The sequence below is a fragment of the Tupaia chinensis genome, unplaced genomic scaffold (assembly GCF_000334495.1).
Source record: "Tupaia chinensis unplaced genomic scaffold, TupChi_1.0 Scaffold000316_1, whole genome shotgun sequence".
In the NCBI taxonomy this organism is placed as follows: domain Eukaryota; kingdom Metazoa; phylum Chordata; class Mammalia; order Scandentia; family Tupaiidae; genus Tupaia; species Tupaia belangeri.
Window position 1 is genome coordinate 447,745 of NW_006159809.1, and position 21,159 is coordinate 468,903.

A 21,159-nucleotide genomic window follows, 5' to 3' on the forward strand; every position below is an offset into this window, starting at 1 on the left:
CCTAGAACTACAGTTATAAAATTACTTATTCCACAAAAACAGGAGAGCTTTAACAAGTAATTAACACCTGAACCTCTTTTTCCTATTGGTCTTCAATCTCATGCTAATATCTCTCTTTGGCCAAGTCCATCTAAATTTTGAGCATAAGATAGACTGACTTGCAGTGTATGCAGGTCATAGATCAGTTCAAATACTGGAGAGTATAACTAGTGGGGACAACCAAAGAACAAACAGCACACCACAGCTTTTGTAACTAGCCACTGAAAATGACATCTATGATCAAATATTCAAAGCTAGGTAGATTGCCTGGAGTTAGGAAAGATACTGATGTTTTTCTCTTATTCAGAGTTATCAAGTAAAAACCTATGGGGTGGGGGGCTTACTGGAAACAGTTTGAAACCAACCGGAATCCATCGAACACTCTAATTTTTCCTACTTCAGTTACTTAATTTTTTTCCAATCAATATACATTGCCATTATTTTAATAGGCTCCTTGCAAATAACATTTTCTTCCTCTCATTTTCCTCCCTTTACTTGCTTAAAAGAATGCATTGGTGAACAGTATAATTACATTTTCTGTGTTGACCTGGAAGTAATGACATTTTGCAGTGAAAAATTACACAAATGTCTGAGCTGGTTTCACTTTAAATTCATCTCCTCAGATCTCCTTTTGGCACCACTCAACAATCCCACTGTTTCTCTCAAAGGCCACCTTTACATTGCCCTGAGACAATGATTTCACACCGCTTCCACTCTGTTCAAACTCACTCTCACTCTGACCATGCATACCACATTTCCTAGAAAATACAAAATAGAATTGAACCTCACAAATGTCCTACCACCAAACAAATGAACGTGGGCTGTAAACCTCAGGATGCTGTTTACTCCTGGAGAAAGTACTCAATGCCACAAAATTTCCTTCTACTTCATCTTTGTTTTGCCCTCTAGAAACTTCTGTTAGACAATACTTTACCTAAAATTGCAAGAGACGATTAATAAATTGTGTGTGTATTGAACTTTACTAAGGAGTGCCAGTTTTCTAAATTGGTTTAATCAACTTGCACTGCAATCAACAGTGGATAAAAGTGCATTTTGTTCTATGTTTCTTTCAGTACTACATATCACCCTACTTATTTTTGACCATCTGGGATGAAAACACACACGTGTGGACACAAACACAAGCTCCAGAGTCCTTATTTTATATGTGTGTGTGTGTGTGTGAAAATATGCAATATGTAAGTATAGATACACATTGCCTAGACATATAATTGGGTTGAGCATCTTTGCAAAAGTCACATGTGTTTCTCTGTCTGTGAAACAGTATTTTAAGCTTCAGTTCTAAAGGATTTTCTTTTTTAAGTTTTCAGAGGACACATGCTCACCAGTGAGCGTGCGCGAGAGAGATAACAACAGAGGAATAGAGACAGGGACAGGAGTGTGGTCACACCACAGTCCCTTTATCATTTCTCCGTCTCTTCAGGATTGGGACACACACACACAAATTTAGCATGTTTGTCAAGCTGCCAACCTGGGACTTGAATCATAGTTAGGCATGTGTGATCCATCTTCCCTTAACCACCAGGATATAAGCCTAGCCCATAAAAATTCTCTTCTGGGACCAGCAGATGGTATAATGGTTACATCACTGGACTCCCACATGGTCGACTGAAGTTCGAGTCCCAGACCCGATGGCTTGAAACTCATGCTGGGCGCAGGTACTTGTGTGCCCCAAATCTCAAGATGGGAATGGAGGAGAAAGGATTGCAGCATAGCCATCTTTCCTGGGTGTGTGTGTCGGGGGTACTTCTTGCTTTTTTCTCCCTGTCTCTCTAGCAAATGCATGGCCTTATAGCAAAAATCTCTCTAAAAATAGTAATTTTATTTTATTTTTTAATTTCCTTTCCATAATTTGAATATAATTTTGCTAGTTAGTAACTTCTCTTGAAATTCAGTTTACAAGCCAAATGATATGAATAGTGAAATTTTTTTTAATTACGATAATAATAATAATAAAATGGAATTTAAAAACAACTTCTCTTAATGGCTTTTCTGGTTTTGTTTTAACATCTGTAAACTATTTTGTTTATTTGTTTGATAAAGAACAGGTCTTGGGGCCATCAGGTGGCATGGATGTTAAGGCACTGGATTCCCATATGGCTGACTGCAGTTTGAGTCCTAACCCACCTGTTTGAGATTCACACAATGTGAGTGTTTGTGCATGCCCAAAAATCCCAAGAGGAGAATTAGAAAAAGGAATTACAGTGTGGCTATCCCTCCAGGGGGTGATTTCTCACTTTTTCTCTCTCTCTGGAGCATGCGCCCTATTGAAAAAAATCTAAAAAAAAAAAAAAAAAACATAAACAATAAAAACATAACCAAAAAAATAAAGAAAGAAAAAGCCTTAGAGTGATCAATTTTTATTTTCTAATTACATTTAGAAAAATTCTTCCCTTTTTTAGATTTCATAGGGAACAAGAATTTGATTATTTTTAATTTTATTTATTCATCATTTATGTTTTAAATTTGACCAAAGAGAGAGAGAGGTAAAGTGAGAAAGCAAGCCGCCATGGCCAGCCCTCAAACCGTGGCTGGCTCTGTGGGAAATGTCCAGTGCCTCAACCACCACACCACCTGCTGGTCCCCAAGAATTCGTTTTCATGTATATATTCTCATACAAATAACCAGTTTTTCTTAAAGTATGTATTTAGTGATTTCTCTGCAATTCTTCTTCAAAAACATGGTATCTCTGTACATGAATAATTTCTGGACTGCATATATATCATGGTAGTCTGTTTGGATATCCTCACAGAAATGTCCCACTCTCTTAATAATTAGAGTTTCAGAATATATTGAGACATCTGGTAGAGCAGTAACTTTGAAAACCATTGGAATTCATTAGATTTGTCTTGAATAATCTTTTTACTTTTCTCTTCCAAATAAATTTCAAATTCCCTCATTCAATTTCATGGAAAAAATCCTGTTGGTAACATTTGTGTTAGAACTAAATTCACTTGTGGGTTTAGTTTGGAAAGAGGTGTCATGTTCCAGATACTGCTGTCTTCGGTCCATAAGTATTTTACAGCTCTCCATAAAGCATTATATAATGTTGTTTTTGAAAGTTGTACAACATTTGTTAAATTGCTTTTGTCATCATCGTAATTTTAAAATTGGATTTTATAGGCTGGTTGCTCTTGAGGTTTGTGTTTATCAGTCATATATGACCAGCTGTCATAACTCTCATTACTTATATAATTGGTGCATATATTATTGCATGTATTCTATATTGATAAATATATTCTTTGTGAACAATGGCAGCTTGAAGTCTTCCTTCTTTTTTGTCTATTTTATTTTTTAAAATTAATTTATTGACTTTATATTCATTCACTAAACATGATCGCAATGTACAATATGCAATTTCCGATCCAGAATACACTGTATAGTGGCTTAAGCGTGCATGTTATCATCCACAAATAATTTTCCATTTCTTGTTTCTTAGACATTTATCCCCCTATTTCTCACCCTCTGCCATTTCCCACCCTCCACTCACACTGTCTCTGGTATCTCCGGGTGCTTTCCATTCTTTTGTTTTTACCTCCAAACTTAATTGATTCACGAAATATCCAACTAATCTAGCTACTTTCAGTAGCAAGTTCAGCTGATATATACATATCTGTGAACACATGTTCAACTTTAGACATGAAACTCTGTGAGTAGAATGAATATACTATAAAATAGCACCCAGCAGAGGCTATGTAAATTACTGTGGTCATTAAATAGGTATTAAATATATATTTAATTTCAAGAAAGGCAGTTTTAACTTTAATAAATAAAAATTTAAAAAATGTTAAGAGAATTTGGCTTAAGATTTAAAGTCAGGAAAAGGTTAGGTTTCTATTCAAATAGTAGGCACATGGACCTGTCGACAAGTAAAGAGAAGACAAATATCCTTAACTTTGGAAAACAAAGCATAGAAGAAGATCAGTGGAGTTTTAGTCAAAAGTCATAAAATTCTGTTTCACCAGTTCTGTCTCCTGTACATAATCTATCTTCTGTTGTGGTCCAATCTTTCCGTTCAAATTCTGGAAAATAACATTCAGCTCTGGACTTGTCCCAACCATTAAGCTGACCATTTTCTTAGTTGTTTTTGAAATCTTATTTCTGTGTGTCTAACTTTAGTTTTCCTGATATAGCACTCCTTTCAGAACTTCTTGGAGAACTGGTCTGGTGTTGATAAATTCTTTCAGGTTTTATCTGAGTATGTTCTTGTCTTCTTTTCCTATACGAAGAATAATCTTGCCAGATATAATATTCTTGGTTGAAATTGTTTTCCCATTCTTTTCTTGCTCATGTTGTTTCCAATGAGAAGTCTGTTGGGGTATCCTTAGTAGGTAACTTAACATTTTTCTCTTGCCAATCTTAGTATGTTATCTTTGTCTGCAGTTTTGGTCAATCTGACTATAACGTGTCTTGGAGATCTTCTTGGGTTGTTTCTATTTGGGGTTCTTTGTATTTCTTGGATCTGGATCTTTCAATGCTTCTCTAGGTTTGGAAAGTTTTCTTCCAGAATTTCATGGAATATATTATCAATGCCCTTACTAGTCTCTTCACCTTTTGGGATACTGATTATCTGGATGTTTGGGCATTTAATAGTATCTAGTATTTCTTGTATATTATTCTCATTTTGGAGGGCTATTTTCTGTCTTTATGGTGGACTTCTCTAGTCCAGCAATTCTGTCTTCTACATCTGAGATTCTATTTTCTATGATCTAGTCTGATTTTAGCACTTTCAAGGAAGGTTTTGACTCTCTGTGTTATAGTCTTCATCTCTAACAGTTCCCATTTAATTCTCTTTTATGGCATGTATTTCCTCTTTCAGATCATGTAACACTTCCTCATCTCCTGGAACTTATCAACTCTTTTCTCCTACCTCTTCTGGAGTTCATTGTCTCCTTTTCTCTTGTATCTTTGCTAGTTTTGTCACTATGAATATTCTAAGTTCTTTATTAGACATTCCTGCGAGTTCCATTTTACTGCGTGTGAATGAAGCAGTTATTCTTTTCCCTTGGAGGTGGGGAGGTATTTTCTTGGTTTCTCATATTCTTATGCCTCTGTGGTGATTTTTAGTCATCTGATCAGTTATATGCTTCTTCCTAATTTCTAGAAGTTCAATCTGAGCATTCAGAGGCATTCAGGAGGAGGTGATCTACAATATCTTTGTTGTTCTATTTTTCTCCCTTTGTGTGACAGATTCAGTGGGTTTTGGGGAATAAGTTGACCCTGATAGCATTCAGATGTTTGACTACAGTTCACGTAGACCTGTATAAACACTCAGTGTGTGGAGGCTGAGCAGCAAAGTGATGAGGTAAAAGAAAAAGGATAAGAAAACAGAAGGAGAAGAAAAAAGAGTGATTGAACAAAAAGAGAAAAATGGACAAAATTATTTATTATTATTTTTTAAAAAGCAAAAATTGAAAACTGCATGACTCCCATGGAGAAGTCAGTCTTTTGCCCTTTCGCCTCTCCTAAATGGGAGGAGGAAAGGGAATTATTAGCAAGATAAAGAGGATCTGAGAACCAAGGAAACATTTCACCTTAAAAAATGAAAAAAAAAGAAAAGAAAAATTAAAAATAAATGAAATGGTAGAGAGAGACAGAGGAACAGAAAGAGACAGACAGAAACAGAGAGAAGAAAGTAGGTGGTCCTACCACTTGAGAATGGGATCTGGAGAGTGAATTCTCAGCAGAAAATCTTCATATTTCTCTAATTCCCTGTAAACACTAGTTCTCAGCTCCCATGGAAGAAGCACAGTTTTCCTTCTTAATCCTTTACTTCTGTGCTTTCTTTTCCATTTCTGTAGTTAAGATCTTCATTAAAATGTTAACAAAATGCTAACACCATCTTTCTAAAGAATTGTTTGATTTTAAAGAAAATTAATTTGACATTTTATTATTGAGAATGATTTTTGATTGATGTTCTTCATTATATTTGGGATGTTCCCTGTTACTTCTAATGTGCTAAGATATTTTCCTTTTTTTAATATAAATGCACACTGAATTATCGAATACTTTCTTTATTAACTTTTACTATGATAGATAAATACTTTATTATTTAATCTGTTTATATGGTAAATCACATTTGTAGATTTATAATATTGATGGGACAACTCAGTAGTGCAGTGGTACTGTGTTGTGATAATGTGCTGCTCAAGTGATGCTGGATCCACATGGAACCGAGGGGGTTCAGTACCCTGAAATGGCCTGTGTATGTTGGCCATGAATGCACCTATGGTCTTGGCTGGCTGGGAAGGCTAAGAGATAAAAGGAGTGTAGGACTCATTTGATGGTACTTTGTTCTGTCTCCCACTCCCATGAAAGATATATATAAAACTTTTTTAAGTTGAACCAAACTCCTTTTAAATTAATGCAAATTGTTTTTGATACATCTTTTTTTAATACTGCTGAGTTCAAATTGCTAACTCATTTTCCAACTTATTAATGATGAGACTGCTTACCTTTAACTTTATTGTCAAAGGTACATTCCTTCTTTATTCTCTGACAGGGTATATAGACTCAATACTCTTTCTTAAGTGTTTGACAAAGTCCTTCCATATAGACTTCCTGAGTCCGAGATAATATGTATATTTCTTTCTATTATGTGAAAGAAACAGAGAATGGGAGATACATGGGTACTTTTGACAGGGTCTCAGTACATTGCAATTTCTGTCCCCTCTCCTAAGTCTAACAGCTAGTTGGGATCATGGGCATCCAAGATCCAATATGGTACCAGTACCACTGAGTGGAACCCTACTGTCTGTGTCACTGCTGGCTTAGTTTTTTTGTTTGTTTGTTTGTTTTGCTCTAGAGCATGTGCCCTCACCAGAGAGAGACAGAGAGAGAGTGTGAAAAATCAACACTTAGAGAGGATGGTCATGCAACAGTCTTTTCTCCTCCGTTCTCTCTGGTCTTTGAGCACTCACACACATCCAGTGTGAAACCCCAAGCTTCTGGATCTAGAACTCAAACTGCAGAGCCAGCCATGTGGAATCCATCACCTTTACTAACTCCATGTCTCCTGCTGTTTCTGTCTGATTTTTTTTAAGATAATGTTTTTGATGTATCTATTATGTGTGGAAGATATAGCATTCATTTAAACTTCTTCCTGAATTAATGTTTTCTAGAAATTCTGTTTTCTTGTATTTTCAAATTCATTGGAATAAAGTACTTAAGAATAGTTTTCAATCATTTTTAATATTTCTGTTGCCTTGATAATACATCATTGACTGTTTCTTATAGTGTTTAGTTGTTTTTCTCCTCTTTTCCTGATATAAACTGCTGCATATAAGATTTTCAAAGTTTTTTTTAGAGTGCTAACATTGGCTCCTTTGAACTTTCCTTTTGATTCTAATTTTAATTATTCCCTTCATTTTATATACTCTGGATTCAGTCTACATTTTACAAGTTTACTTCACCAGTTTGTAGCCCTTTTTCTTTCTAACATATACATTCTATACTATCAAGTTCTCTAAAATTTTTTTCTATTGATTGATATGCCTTATTTTATGTATGTATACTTTTGATTTAAAAACTGGTTTATAAATTCTTTCTTAAGCTTTGTCTAATGTTATTCATGTAAGACCCCCCCACTGAATTCTTAATATTGGTCATTGTATCTTTCGACTGTAGAATTTATATTTAGTTCTCTTTTTTAAAAAATAATTAGCTATATCTATTTTATGGCTTATTTTATATTGATAAGAGTCCATTAGAGGAAAGCAATACCATCTGAAATTATTAAAACAATTCTGGTTTGTATATCAAACAAAATAAAAAATGAACATTTATTTTGTGTTTATCATGTGCCCAACACAAATTAAATGCTCTGTATAAGTTATTTAGTTTTCATGAAAACTCAACATGACATATATGATCGTTGGTCTCATTTTATGAAAGTGGAAATTGACACATAGAAAGTGAATAATTTGCCCAAAGTTACACTCTAAAAGGTAGTGCACAATAGACAAACGTGAAGGAAGAAATATCAGGAAGTATTGTGATTTTCTGGCAAGAGGTGGTTGTGGCTTAGACTAGCGTGGTCAAAGGAAAAGTTATGATATATGGTCAGACTCAGAATACGCTTTGAAGATCCAGTCAATTGATAAAAGATTGAATGGGGCGTCTAAGGGAAATACAGATATTTAAAAAATGGTTTTCTACATTGGTGGCTTAAGGAATGCTAGTAAGGGTTACAAAAGTGAGAGAGTCTGGGAAAAGAATGAGTTGTGGTTAAAGTGAGAATGTAGATTTCAAGAACTATATTTTAATATGAAATTTAAAAAGCCTCTTATGTATCCAAATAAGAATTCTTAGGTAGGCAATGGGTAGGTGAAATGAACACACGACAAAGCCTCTTACTTCATTGGACTTCTAAAAATCCTCATTCAAGATTAGTGAGACAAGCCGGAATCAGCAGTTAGCATAATGTCTATGTCGCTGGATTCCCACGTAGTTGACCACGGTTAGCATCCCGGATCCGGTGGCTTAGAACTCACGACGGGCGCGTGTGCGTGCATGTTCAAGATCCCGAGAGGAGAATGGAGGAGAAGGGATTGTGGCATGACCATCACCCCTGGGGGGTGATTTCTCGCTTTCTGTCTCTATGTCTCTCTCTGTCTGTCTGGTGAGCGCACGTGCCCTATAGCAAAAAAACTCTCCAAAAAAAAAAAATAGATTAGTGAGACAAGCGTGATAGATCTTATATTTCAAAGTCATAGCTTATCTTTTTATATATATTTTTTGTTTTTACATTAAAGGAATTTTGGGTTATTTTATGTCGTGTGAGAGAAGTCAATACACCAAAAACAAACAAATAAACAAACAAAAAACCCCAAAAGCCCAAAACCACATACAGTCTGGGATATAATGTTGAAAGTATCAGTGTGATGCATGGAACAAAACTAATATCCCCTTTGTCATACCAGTTCTTTTTCCATTTCCAAAAATAATGCCTAAACATTTCACAATATATTTTTCTTAATTTATTTGAATAATTTTGTGAGATAATAAGTCCTTTGTCTATGCTCTGCATTTTATCACTAGTACATACGAAATTCAAATCATTTTTAAGTAATATAAACATTTTTTTATTAGAAAAAAAAAGAACATGCTGATTTAAAATGAAAGCAACTCAACTCAGTTCAGTTGGGTTAATGTAAAAGAAATGCCAAACATCATAAAGATGATTTATGTATGTAAAGAGAGACATATATAGAGAGACATGTATAGTTTTAAGGAGACTAGAATTCAAGGTCATCCCACAGCATGAGAGCAGGAAAGATGACCTTCTAGGACTAATGTCTGCAAAGGAATGCCAGGTGGATGGGTGTTGTTATCTTAGGTGTCTCATTTGTCCATCATCTTGCTAAAGATCTTTTTCACTGGGTTCATCAATTGAGAAGACAAATTGGGTTTCTTTTCAGAAATGCCCTGCTGGTTGTTTGGATACTGACAGGAAGGCAGAGCTCCAGTACCAAAATGTCATTATCTGAGGCTTCAGAAGCCAGATGCTGGTGCCTAGGGACAGTGACTATTTCTTCACTGATGGAGTTTTCTGGCTGTTCCCTTGGTCAAGCTCCAGCTCTTCTATACCATCTGTTCTCTGGCATGACAGGCCTGAAACTTCTGGTGAAATGATCTACTATAGTCTTGCCCTCGGGCTTGGCCTCATGCCGCAGCTTGCCCACAACCAACATAAAGTACTGAAGATGGACTCAGCTGACAGGTTTTCTCCAAAGCAGTCAGAATTTTCTAGCATCTTGCAGAGCCTTACTCTGTAAGAGGGTCCCAGTTCAAGCTGTGTTCAGCTCAAGCTGTAACCCTAACAGCTTCACCCATCAGGGCCTCATTGTGCTTGTCTTTGGTGCCATTGGAGAAGAGCTGCTCCACAATAGTGTGGAAAGGCGCTTACTCTACCCCATCTCCGCTCTGACAGGTGGATGATGATTCTCTAGAGATTATAGATTGTATTGCTCTTGCAGAAAACTCATAGAACTTCACCCTCACAACACCCTTTAGGATCCATTGGGTCATCTCCAGTCCTACTGATTTCTCCACTTAAGCTGGTCTCCAGAGGCCAAACAGAGATGAGGTGTTCAAGAGGCCAAGGAAGCATACAGCTAGATCTTCAGTGTCAACTGTGCTAAATATTTTTTTTTAATGAAGAAAAAATAATGGGAGCCAAAAGGAGCATGGTACTTAAGGTGCTAGATTCCCACATGACTGACCAGGGTTTGATCACAAGCCCAGTGGCTTGAAAATCATGCTAGGTGTATGTTCATGTGTGCCCACAATCTTGAGAAGAGAATATAAGAGAAAGGACTGCAGCATGGCCATCCTCCTGGTGTGTGTGTGTGTGTGTGTGTGTGTGTGTGTGTGTGTGATTTCTCATTTCCCTCTATTTCTCTCTGGAGAGCATATGTGCCCGATGACAAAAATCTTTTAAAAAAAATAATAATAAAATAAAGGAACTATATGAAACAAAAGAATAGGTTGACTATCTCTTACCTGAAATATTTAAGACTAGAAGTGTTTTACATTTCATATATACACATCATTTGTATATACTTAATGAGATATCATGGGGATGGAACCCAATTGTAAACCCGAGGTTCATTTGCTTTATGTGTACTTCATTCACATTGCCTAAAGTTAATTTTAGACAGTGTGTCGGTGTTTTAACTCCGACCCATCATAAGACATCAAGGGCGAAAGTTTCCTCTAGTTACGTCATATTGACATTCAAAAGGTTTTGGATTTGGTAACACTTTGGACTTCAGATTTTTGAATTAGGGATGATCAACCTGAATTATCTTCTAATCTTTGTTTGTTTAAGTAAAATTTCCTCCGGAAAAGGAGATTCAGTGTTTCTATGTTTTTTTCTAGGTTTTGGGAGTTTAAAATTACCCAAGATCTCTGAATTCTGAGATTTACTGCATCTACTGTTAAAAACCAAGATCTTTCTCTGATAATATCCTACCTTTCACAAAAAAGAAAAAGAAAAGAGAAAGAGAGAGATGAAGGAAAACACCATGTAGAAGTGTCTATTTAATTGTTGTTGTGTATCCCCAATTCTGGGAAGTCAGTTGTTGAGTTAATAATTTGTATAATTCTCTGTATAAGCTTAAGCACTAAGATATTTTTCTGCTTAAAGTACTTGCATTTTATTCTATGCCTTGAGGCAAGAATTCAAGTTGGTGCTTGTCACTCTCTCACTTTAATGTTGCTATGAGTGATCTTCTTTGGTGTAGTAGAAAGGATAATGATCAAGTTTCCTAACACAGGCCAAAATAGCTATGGGTGAAAAGATAGAATTTTAATGTTCTCTCACAGCATAGTCCAAATATAAGTAACCAAGAGCTGCTATGAATGTTTCTCAGTGAGCCTCTGACTTCCTAAACTTTTGGATTCTATATTTTAACCTGCTGCTTTGGCTTCTTTTACCAAGTCTATTTTCTCGCCAATAGACAGGTTGGAAGAAAAAGTGGAGAGCATGACTCTTTGCTTTAATGGCATGACAAGAAATTTCACATGTATTATTGGTTATGTTCCACTGGCTAAAACTCAAGCACATACACATCCCTAGCACATGTGTGCAAGTGCACATAGTCTCTCATGGGTGATCACAAACTCAGAAAATAGTATGGTTCTCTACCTAAAGGGAAAAAGTACAAAGTGGATAAAGGTGAGTCAAAAAAAGAAAAAAAAAAAAACAGCCTTTATCATAATTGACATTGTTCATGTTGACCTGTCCCCTATTGATCCATTACTCCTGTGCTTTATTCTCAGTGACCATGTGGATTATTATTTGACTATCCAATTCATATATCTTATATAATGTTATCTCAAGGTCTTGATGCATTATTATTTTGCTCACAGAAGTATATGAAGCTGAGGGAGTTATCAGTTTCTTTGGCTTATGATTCTGGTGGATGGACAATCTAAAGGGGTGGGGCTGGCATCATGAAAGCTATATCATGATGTGACTGACAGAAGCAGAAAGAGAAATCTAGGACCATTTATAAAATTTGCTCTTTTTATAAAAAGGTGCTCTTGAGGGAACTTATTCCTTCCCGTGAAAGCTAGAACTCATTGGTCTCATCGACATCACTAATCTGTTTGTGAGTGCCATATCTCCATAATGAGAACACTACCTGCTGGGCCTCTCCTTCTAGAGGTCTCAACACCTCCCAGCACCATTACCCTGGGGACCAAGTACCAAACATTAACCATTGAGGAACAAACCGTTATCTGCACCATAGCACCCACCTAGAATACATACACAAACATTGTATTTCATGCATTTCTTCTAATAAGTGATTACAAATTATCTTACATCTCAATTGGAGTCCTTTGCTTGCAATCTTTATCAAGCAGACTTCTCTGTAAGTAACAAAAAACAAATTTGGCTGGTCGAAGTAAAATCAGGGATGCTATAGAAAAGATACTGAGTGGCTCATGACATCAAAAGGAAGATGAAAAGCAAACACTAGAGATGCCTTCCCTCTTACTTGGATGATGCAAATCATTCTTACTTTCTATTTTTTGGAATAATATTACTGACTTTTATAAGGAAATGAGTCACAATCCTGCCATCATTATTTTATCTCTTTGTTTTATGATTAAGTGTTTCATTGTCCTTGAGCATTGGTTTTACATCTGTAAAATTAGAGTACCATTTACTTTTGAGTTCCTTCGTGTATTTACATTAAATAATTTCTATGATGCTAGTTACATTTTTGGACTGAAATTATTAGTCTCCATGCCTATTAAATGAATCAGGATCATAGGAGTTATTTAGTTCTAACTCTTACATTTCTGTTACTTTCTTTTTGGCTTATGTACAAAATAATAAACTCATTAAAAGATAATTTATTAGGTTTTCAACTTTTGAAAAGTTTAATTTAGAGCTAGCCATTTATTTAGCTTTCCAAAAGTACCTTTTTGTTTTTCAACTCTCATGGCTTTACTAATTCCTCAGATGGGAAGAATGATAAGGAAGAAATGGACTTCATTAAGTAAACATTCATAAATCTATAAATTGCTATATATCAACTTCAGTTGATCCATCAAAGCTGTATAGAATTTAACAGAAGGTTTTAAGTCTTGAATGGGTAAGATTCAGTGGGAAATTTTGTCTTGATTAAATAAGGTGCAGATTGAAGGAAGGCAATGTGTAAAATTGTTTAACAAAAGACTGGGCATCTTACACTGTTATATGCAAAATGAAACACTTGGGAGATTTGATAAAATGCAAATAGCCCCTTCTTAAGTTTGGAGCGGAACCTATGATTATGCATTTTTAAAAACCTGTCAAATAATGTGGATGCTGCTAGATCACAAGCTGGACTTTGAGTATGCAAGTGATGAATGGTCTCTAATCAATTAGACCATTTTTCATGGGGAATGTTTTCAACATTCATAAAGGAAGAGTCTTGCATGCAATCCATGCCTGCCTGCAGCAAGTATTTATTGACTCTTCACTACCTATCAGGCAATTTTCTACGCATAGAAATTCAGCTGTGAATATAATAAGTCTACTCTCAGAGAACTTATACTCTAGTGCACACTCATTGTGTGTGTTTGTGTGTTTAAGTAGTGAGAGGAGTAGAATGGAATAAATTGCCAGGGTCCAGCCTCGGTGTGGGTGGGTTATCTCGACGGAGGCGGCGAAGGTGAACAGAAGACAGAGGCCTCGATGCTTTTCATGCACGTCCTATGCCGGACACCCCTCAAAGATTGCTCTCTGAGGAGTGACAATTGCTAGGAATCATTGTGCCTTTTTATTGAAAATGTGATACATGCAAGTAAATGGGTGAGGGGCAGTAAAAGATTTACTCTAAGGAACAGGGTATACAAAGCATGGAAGCAATAATTATAAAACATGCTGTTTGTCTTGTTAGCTCAGGTAAAATCAATCACAGTTCTCAGGATGAGGAAGTCCATTTGTCTGCTGTATCTTCTTCTTAGATCTTGATTACTGGGAAGAGTCTTTTGAAGAGGGGGCTTGCAGGATGTTTGATAACTTTAGTCCCAGGCCAGGGCGATAACGTTGCTGGTTACAACGACCTAGATGGAAATCTTGTCTTGCTAAGTAAAGACACAGTTAATGTATGGACTATCTATACATTACAACAATAGAGGGTGAGTCTATGATCTTATATGGGAAAGGAAGATGATCTTGTAGCTCCAGAGACAACACAGGATGTTTTATTAGCAGTTTTTCATAGTCAACAGCACATAGATGAGAAACTCTTTGTAGCTGAAAGCTACCTGTTGCTTTAGATAAGAACTCCCAGCTAAAATGGTTAATCTTTCTGTGGAGCCCTCAGCTTTGTTTATTCTGTTGTCCCATCCAGGCTTTTTCCTCTAATAAATCTGTGGGTTCCTGCATTTTGTTTGTTGAGTCTTGTCAATTAGTGAGTTCTTTTGTTTTATCTCTGAGTCTCTGTTATGTGGTGAATGTGCTGACTTTGCTAGTGTGAGTTAACTTTGGCCTGTAGCTTTAACAAGGGCTAGCCTTAAACTAACTTAGTCTTCATATGCTTCTAATGCTAATTTGGTTTATACTAACTTAATCTATATGTTAATTTTGGCTTAAAAACAGACAGGTGGGAGAGTCTTAAACTTCCTGATCCTCCTGTCAGTCTTAGGGAACCACATTCCTACAAGATCACTAATTGGCTTTATTGCAATAGTTGGGGGTGATGTTTTACCCTTGCAGGGTACCGTAATAACAGTAAAACTCATGGCAGAGAAACTGAATACCGGCCAGTTCAAGGACACAAGGGAGAGCTCGTAAACTGGGCCTTGCCTCAGTTTCTTCCCAGTTCAGGCCTTGCCTTAGAATGGGAGGCAGCATCCTTACCAGCTTGTGTTGCCTGCATGGCCCCGTCAATAAATTAGTCAAATAAGCAAGTAAATAAGTTCCTAAACAAAGGGCATATTATACTGAGAATATTTACTCATACTCTTCTTATCACTTTAGCCTAGCCAGTTGTTCTTAAGCAAATAAGCAAACCTAAGACACATTTCAGCAAAGACAAAAGACTGGGTCATGTAAATAAAATAGTACACATGCCTGAGATCTTCACAGTACCCTTAGGACTAATTGTTCTTCCTAACATAAGTGATACTATGACAGCATGAATTCCAGCATCAGTTGCTAGAACTTCACCCGGAAGGGTCAAATATATCAGTTATACCAAGACATTCAGTAATCCAGTGAACACTTCATACCTCCACACTGCACAAACAAGCTGGCATATATGAGTAATATCTAGTCCCAATCCATTGCCTCATTTTACTATTATAACGAAAACACACTAAGTACCTCATTCTCACAGTCATTATACAAAATGGGTGAGCCTTTGGAAAGTTGGAAGAGCTGGGGAGAGAGAATGCTAGCCAACAGCAAGATGGCAGGAGGTATGGTGCTTAAGGTGTTGAACTCCCACATCACCAACCATGGTTTGAGTCCCAAACCTGGTGGTTTTCTTTCTCACTTCCTGTCTGTCTCTCTCTCTCTCTCTCTCTCTCTGTGTCTCCCTGGTGAGCACACATGCCCTATAGCAAACTTAAAACAATAAATTAATTTTAAAAAAAGACCTATTAAAATGAATTTTGAAGACACAATAGATAGAAATAATATTCTATAGGTAGAATTAATATTTAAGATGAAATTAAACTGATTAAATTAGAAATAAATGAGGGATGGACAGGTGATGTAGATTTTAGGGTATTAGATCCCACAAGGCCAACTCCACAGTGCAAGTCCTGGACCTGCAGCTCAAAAATCACACCAGCACATGTGCATACAGGTCCAGGATCCTGAAAAGAGAGTGGAGAAGGGACTGTGGTGTGGTCACCCTCCCTGGGATATGATTTCTCACTTTTTATCTGTGTGTGTGTATCTCTAGCAAGTGTATGAGCACAATGGCAAAAAAAAAAAAAAAAAGAAAAAAGAAAAAAGAGAAAAAGAAAGAAAGAGAAAGAAAGAATGAAAAAAGAAAAAAAGAAAGAAAAAGGGAAAAAACTCTAAATATTGTTAATTGACAACTCTAAATATATTCGTTATCCAACAGTATGGGAGCTCATAAAGATGACAGAGAAGTGACAAAAAAGTTACATATTTTTACACATTTAATTGCAGTATGGGTAAATAAAGAGTGCTTTGTATAGCTACACACTAGCTTATTATACTTTTCTCTCCTAACCAACTTTTCAGTCAGCTTGCACTACGGAGGACTTTTGTAATTTGTCACTTAACTGGACACTGGTGCTGAATAATGGTGACCAAAAATTTAGAAATGAATACATGTATCCTTAGACCATGGAAAAGATAAAAATTCTCTTTATATATGACCATAGTCCAACTGAGATCTTAAGATCTTCCTGAAGTCCTTGTATAAAAAGAAATTTGAGACAGAATCCAAAGGATCACCGTTCCTGGAAGCAGTTTCTCTAAGAGATGGCAGCACCTTCTGAGCTTATCACCCCTTCCTGGGAGATTGTCCATCCTTACGCTATGCATATGGAGCAATACACACACAAACATTTGTATTCATTTGGAAGCCATAGGGGAGAAAAGTATTCTCAGGGAGCACAGTTGCACACCTAATTTTATTTTTAAAAATAAAGGTAGCATTTCAGCATGAGGTGCCTATCTCTGGGTCACCTCACCAGTCACAGGTAGCAACAAAAACAACTCTGGGTGCATCTTGTTATAAATTCTCATGACTAAACAAGTCTACACTCACGTCATCTGAGACTCTTTACTCAGAGTGATTTTAATGTTCAAACTACAGCCTCTTTCAACACTTGAATAATCTATTTTTCTGCTGACAACAGTAATTCACTTTAGTCTGCAGCAGGGACTCCTTCAACTCAAGACCTAATCTCCTCTTCCTTCCATTTTTTCTTCCTTCCTTTTTTTTCTTTCTTTCAATGTACTTGCATAACTTAATTGAAAAATAAGTTAATCGTATTAAAGAACTTTATTATAAATAAAATAAGTAACTTAATAAGTATATCATACTTTACAGGACTATATATACAGGTCAATTTGGGAGGGAAACTCTCCCTTTTTCTCTCATCTGCTCTTCTCTTCCAGAACTCTGAAAGAAGCTGTATTCAGTATATTATTCATTTTACTGAGAGGAATGACATATAAGAGTCCCTTGATACAGACTGTTAAGAAAAGGTGGCCAAGGCTAAACACTATTCAAGATAAAGTAGAATACTTGATAGGTTAAACAACGATGAAAAAAAAAAAACCACAGGAAAATATACGTTCTATTATTGATGCGAAATAGATTTTTTTATTTGAAGGAAATAGACCTGGCCCTTAGGGTTTAAAGGAAATGTTAAACTCATTCATTTGACAAAAGTCAAATGAATGTTTCTTCTAAAGTTTAAATAATATAATTATCTATTATAAAAAAATCATAAAATGCCCCACATTTTATATTGTGTTATACTTTCTAAATGTTTCCCCATATGTTTTGATATAATTTTGTCCTCATAAATATCCTTGTGAAGGAGGGTAGGGAGTTATTAATTTTCTCGCTTATTCTCAGAGGCAGCCCCAAATCCTTGCTGAGTAGATTAAATATGCATAACTTCATTTTTCATTCCCTGCCTGATTCCAGAGTCAATATCTTAATATTGCTAAAAGAAGTTGCCTTTCTTAAACTAAGGCCTCTGTGATACAGAAAGAATATTTATAAGGTAATAAGTAAAGCATTTTTATGAAAGAGAGCCCAGGTATTATGAAAAAAATGTATTTCACATTTATTATATAACTTTAATTATTGGGGGAGAAATGTTTCCACCAGGTGCCCAGAAAACTTTTTCCTGTAAAGTAGTGATCTATTCTTTTATTAAAATACCATTGCCTTTGAAAATAAATTTTTGTGTGTTCTAATATTTAACTCTTGCCTATGAGGTAAGATGTCGAGTCTCTTGCAGTCAGGAAGCGCTTACCTCACACGTTAGGACCCCGTAAAGAACACCAAAGCTGGTGGCAGCGCTCGTGTTTGCTGTTGTGCAGCATGGCCTGCAATGGAAGCCAGAGCACCTGAGAAAGGTCGTGAGCGTCATGAACAAACTCTAGATGAGAATGGAGTCAACCTCATCGAAGTCCAGATCAACAGTATGAAAAAAATCATGAGAAGACCAGTAGATAGCGTAATATTTATATCACTGGACTCCTGCATGGAGTCAAGTCCTGGACAGGCAGCTTAAATCTCACGCTGGGCTCATGTGCGTGAGTACATGGTCATCCCCTCTCGGGTGGTGATTTCTTGTTTTTTTTCTCTCTGTCTCTCTGGCTAGCACATGTGTTCTATAGCAAAAATCTCTTTAAAAAAAAATCATGAGAAAATTGAGAAGATGACAGTTTTATAAGAATCAATAAAAATGTTTTCTAAGAAGACATTGTCAAAGGAAGAGAAGGAAAAAAACATAATACCAGATGGAGTGCTCCACACATCTCTGCAAGACTTATCTAAAACTATCATTGTGTGTGTGTGTGTGTGTGTGTGTGTGTGTGTGTGTGCACATCAAGAGATAGTCTTTGTTTGGGAAATAAGTCACGGCAGAGTGTTTTATTTCTAGACAAATATACATAAATATGTTTTGCAGATATCTATCAGTATATACATATCTAAATCTATAGCTACCTATTTTATCATGGGCGTTTCTAGGGCAATGTTAATAAGCCACAAATGCAAGGCAGACATGAAATTTAAATTTTGTAGTAAAAGCATTAATCATTCAAAGAAACAGGTGAAATTAATTATAATAATTTTTATGCAAGCTATGATATCAACAAAAGTTTTAATATCCATATGCATTTTAACATATGTTATAAATATGTAATGTAATATTACATATAAATCAGTAGAAATCATTGTTTTTTTGGAGAGAGTTTTGCTATAGGGCACATGCACTCGCCAGACAGACAGAGACAGACAGAGAGACAGAAAGCGAGAAATCATCCCCCAGGGGGGATGGCCACATCACAATCCCTTCTTCTCCATTCTCCTCTCGGGATCTTGGGCACACACGCACATGCACCCGGCAGGAGTTTAAGCTACCGGGTCCAGACTCGAACCGCAGTTGACTATGTGGGAATCCAGCGACATAGCCATTACGCTAACTGCTGGTCCCAATCAGTAGAAATCTTAAATGAATATCTTATATTCTGGAGGATACAGAAAAAGGGCATAATTTTTGACATTATTTATGTCAATGTCCATTATAAACTTAAGAAAAAGGCCTATGCCTTTCTAAGCTGGGAACAAAATGTTAATTCCATCAACCACGTGTATGTATCAGAAAAGAATGTGAATTTTTTTTTTTTTATTCCTCTGGGTAATTAACAACACTTGAAATAGAAGTTAAAAAATAAAGATGTCAGTTTTAGTAGCCAAGCAGCATTCATATACAGAACTGAATCAATTAAACTAAACTGGTGATTTGGTAAAAGAGCTTCTTCTATTTTTGCATTACAAGCAATGCTTGATAATCATTTTTGTACAATTGTATCTTTGCCTGAAGGTATATCAAAAGGAAGCATGAGTCATGTAACAAAAGGGATTATATATAAATATATATTTTAAAAAAGATAGCTTGGACTAAGATATAAATGATCAGTACACTACCTTACATTCTTATCCAGCTACCCTTGTCCTTAAAGTAATTTAGGCACAGATGCACCCAGGAGACAATGTTATATAATAGAATATATAACCAGAACAACCTTGAACCTCAACCCTACGGAAGTGAGAGAGGCTTGACTAGGTGGAAACATACAATAGTTTACTTATGCTAAAGAAAGGAATAAAATCATGCCAGTCTTTTCCTGAAGCATAGAGAGCCCCTTTTAGGGCCCCAACTACAATTCCTTCCCTTCGTAGATTGTGATTAAATGAGTGTGTGTGTGTGTGTGTGTAGATAACTCTCTTGAAGGCATGAAATCTACCTCTTCTACTTCTATTATCTGGAATGTTCTGCCAAAGCTCCTTTCTCAACCTCTTAAGAAAGTCTTTGGCTTGTCAGAACAAAGGAAGTTAACCACCTAGATCAAAACATGTTGGAATATAATGAATGATTTTGTGTTCTCAGATACAAAATTTTATGAGTTCTCAAATAGTTAACAGAAACCCTCTGTTAACAGAACAATACTTTGTTCCTTTAGTCATTGAAAAATCAGGTAAATTATTTTTACTAATCATTTTGCTTTCTTTATTAAAAAAAAATCCTGTGTTTATAGCAGTGCTGTCACTCACACGGACAGACACAAGTCAAACTTGAAATCGCACATCGTTGGGCAGCATGTAACTCAGATATATTTTTCCTTGTTCAAATACATAAGTGAGAAGGTGGTACCATAGGAATAAATGGAAAGAGCGGAAAAAATTATATCAAAAAAGACTTTAAAATGCTTAAAACGATCCATCTCAATTTCCTGGAGAAAACTTTGCTACAACTGATAGTCTTTCTAGGTGCAAAGTGAGTTTAAGTCCATAAAAGTGGGTCAGAGGGCCACCAAAGGAAAGGGATGAAATGAAAAGGAAGAAAGATAAACTGCCATGACAAAAAGATGGAATGCAAATGGAGAATGATGGGACAGAGAAGATTTTCTGTACACTAAAATGTTCACAGAGGTTATTTGCCATTTGTGCAGTTACAACACATTTTTTAGTTTAGTTTTTCTTTAAGCATTTTCCAAGATATTTGCAGTGTATATGAATAACCTGAGCAAAAAGAAAAAAATTAAATGGCGTGAAATAGAATGAAATGTGTAAATAAGAATGAATGAAATAAAAAAATAGTTAACAAATAATGTTTTCAAGGTCAGATGATGACTCCATGCTCTGAGAGGCTGATCCACATGGGAAGGTTCCAGGTACATGTCTGAAGATTCTACTCTCCCAAATACATTGGGCATGTGCATGCCTATGAACCAGGGTTTGCTGGGGCCGGGAGTAGATCATGCTGTCACGACCCCATTGGGGGTGCTCTCTTTCTTTCTCTCTGTCTCTTATGGAAGACATGAAAAAATGAACTTTGAAAAATACATCATCAAATAATAAGATTCCG